Source organism: Myotis davidii, unplaced genomic scaffold (genome assembly GCF_000327345.1).
Source record: "Myotis davidii unplaced genomic scaffold, ASM32734v1 scaffold95, whole genome shotgun sequence".
NCBI classification, from domain to species: Eukaryota; Metazoa; Chordata; class Mammalia; order Chiroptera; family Vespertilionidae; genus Myotis; species Myotis davidii.
The window spans coordinates 730,650-733,615 of NW_006286950.1; the positions used below are offsets into that span (position 1 = coordinate 730,650).

The 2,966-nt window shown below is 45.9% G+C and overlaps 1 pseudogene; it reads left to right on the plus strand.

Annotated features, from left to right (window-relative positions):
- Positions 1 to 1,368: 1,368 nt before the first annotated feature.
- Positions 1,369 to 2,692, plus strand: LOC102767942 (annotated as a pseudogene).
- The last annotated feature ends 274 nt before the right edge of the window (positions 2,693 to 2,966 follow it).

Below are 2,966 nucleotides of genomic sequence, written 5' to 3' on the forward strand. Positions count from 1 at the left end.
TTGTCCTCCAGGGTGGGGCTGGCAGCTTTGTTCCCTGGTCCCCTGTAGCCTACAAAAGTGATCAGTGAAGGGAAGGGTGGGGGGTGGCTATGGTGGGGAGCTATAAGATGACAAATAAAAAGCAAGATACATTAAAAAAAAACCAACAACTATCTGCTATAAACACCATTCTTTCTGCTAGTCTTTTATTGCTTTTTTGGCCCACATCAAAACCATTGCCTGTCACTAGTTTTCAACCAAGTCCTTGCCATTAAATCATACCTATCTGTATCTTCACTATGAAAAGCCTCATTTGTTGTCACTTTTCAATGCCACTGATTTACTTTAAAACTGGTTTGTATTTTCCTTGCTAACCTTTCTCTTATAATTTTCTTAATATGTAGCAGTTGCCATAAAGAAATCACTAAAATAATAACTTCAAAGATTTTCATTCTCATCGTTTTATATGCTTTTAATATAATTACATTTATCCTCCAACAGTTAAATCTACAAATTGCACTTTCATGAAAATAAACAAAGACTCTTCCAAAATACTTCAATGCAGGAAGCCACATTTTGCTTAATGAATATATATACATCTCCTTATATAAGAGAATAAAATAGAGAGCTGATGATAGGCTGGAATAGTTTCTATAAGGATTAAATAAACTAATAGACATAAGTTCATAAATTCAGAACTCTTGTGTCTGTTAAGTTTTTGCTTTCTAAATTGTGGAAAGTAATTATTGTAACCTTAGAAACTATCATTTACATTCTTATTAGAGTAATCAGATTACAGTTCTAAAACGCAAATGTTATGTTCTGAAATATGTCTCCATTCTGTAATGAAGTTATACAATTTTTTAGTTTGGAGATAACAGGTACTGTGCTTTTGTTTCATGTATTTTCATTTTTGTAAATAGCAATATATATTTTTAAATCTGCAGTAGTTGAGTCTGGAGAATATGGCGTTTGGTTCCCTTTGTCTTCTTGGAGCCTTTGTACCTGTCCTGGCCCGATTAAGTGCCACTATCCCAGAGAATCCTCATGACTGCTCTCTATCCCTAGTTATTATCTATCAGAACACTGCTCATTTCACTTTAGTTATTATAGTTGCTTGCACTCCATACATCTGCTTTACCCATTAGAATATGGAAATATGTGAAAAACATCTACGCTGGAACCTAGATCCATCCTGTAAAAATTATGTGTCAGTCTTTTGAGAGAGATTGCAGATCAGTGGTACCTTCAAGCACAAGAATTATATGCATTTACACATCCTATCTAATAAAAGACAAAAATGGTAGAATTAAACTAGTAAGTCAAGGCCCCGCTGTACTAAAGGTCCCTGTACCATCTTTCCTGATAGAAACTATCAGCTATCGCCTGCTCCTCCACCACCTCCGCGGGGACCCAGTGGTTCACCAAACATTGATGACAGATTTCAGAAATCAGGAACCCACACCTTCATCCAGACGATGCCTGGCAAAGGCTCCGTGGTTCTGGGCGACAGTGGTGGCCTGGACACCTCCTGCATTCTCATGTGGCTGAAGGGACAAGGCTATGACGTCATTGCCTACCTGGCCAACACCGGCCAGAAGGAAGACTTTGAGGAAGCCAGGAAGAAGGCGCTGGAGCTTGGGGCCAAAAAAGTGTTCATCGAGGACATCAGCAAGGAGTTTGTGGAGGAGTTCATCTGGCCCACCACCAGTCTGGTGGCTGTACGAGGACCGCTGCCTCCTGGGCACCTCTCTGGCCAGGCCCTGCATCGCCCGCAAACAAGTGGAGATCACCCCGTGAGAGGGAGCCAAGTATGTGTCCTGCGGCGCAACAGGAAAGGGCAATGACCAGGTCCGGTTTGAGCTCACCTGCTACTCACTGGCCCCCCAGATTAAGGTCATCGCCCCCTGGAGGATGCCCTAGTTCTACAACCGGTTCCAGGGCTGCAGCGACCTGATGGAGTACACGAAGCAACGTGGGATGGGGGTCACCTCCGAGAACCCGTAGAGCATGGACGAGAACCTCATGCACATCAGCTACGAGGCCGGAATCCTGGAGAACCCCAAGAATCAAGCCCCTCCAGGCCTCTACACAAAGACCCAGGACCCGGCCAAATGGCCCAACACCCCCGATGTCCTTGAGAATGAGTTCAAGAAAGGGGTCCCCGTGAAGGTGACCAACGTCAAGGACGGCACCACCCATCGCACATCCTTGGAGCTCTTCGTGGACCTGAGAGAAATTGCGGGCAAGCATGGAGTGGGCTGCGTCGACGTGTGGAGAGCCGCTTCATCAGGATGAAGTCCCAAGGTACCTACGAGACCCCCGCAGGGACCGTCCTTTACCACACTCATTTACACATGGAGGCCTTCACCATGGATCGGGGAGTCTGCCAAATCATGCCAGACCTGGGCTTGAAATCCGCCGAGCTGGGGTACACCGGTGTCTGGCACGGCCCTGAGTGTGAATTTGCCCGCCACTGCATCGCCAAGTCCCAGGAGCGTGTGGAAGGGAAGGCCCTGGTGTGTGTCTTCAAGGGCCAGGAGTCCCCACTGTCCCTCTTACAAGGAGGAGCTGGTGAGCATGAACTGTTCAGATTACGAGCCAATCGATGCCGCCGGTTTTATCAACATCAACTCCCTGAGGCTGAAGAAATGTCATTGCCTCCAGAACAAGGTCACCAGCAAATAGGCCAGCTGACAATGAGGGCTGGGCCTCCTCACTTTGCCCATCTCCCAAGTACAGGCGCTAGTTGTGATAATTTGTGGTTGTGACTTGTCCTCCAGGGTGGGGCTGGCAGCTTTGTTCCCTGGTCCCCTGTAGCCTACAAAAGTGATCAGTGAAGGGAAGGGTGGGGGGTGGCTATGGTGGGGAGCTATAAGATGACAAATAAAAAGCAAGATACATTAAAAAAAAACCAACAACTATCTGCTATAAACACCATTCTTTCTGCTAGTCTTTTATTGCTTTTTTGGCCCACATCAAAACCA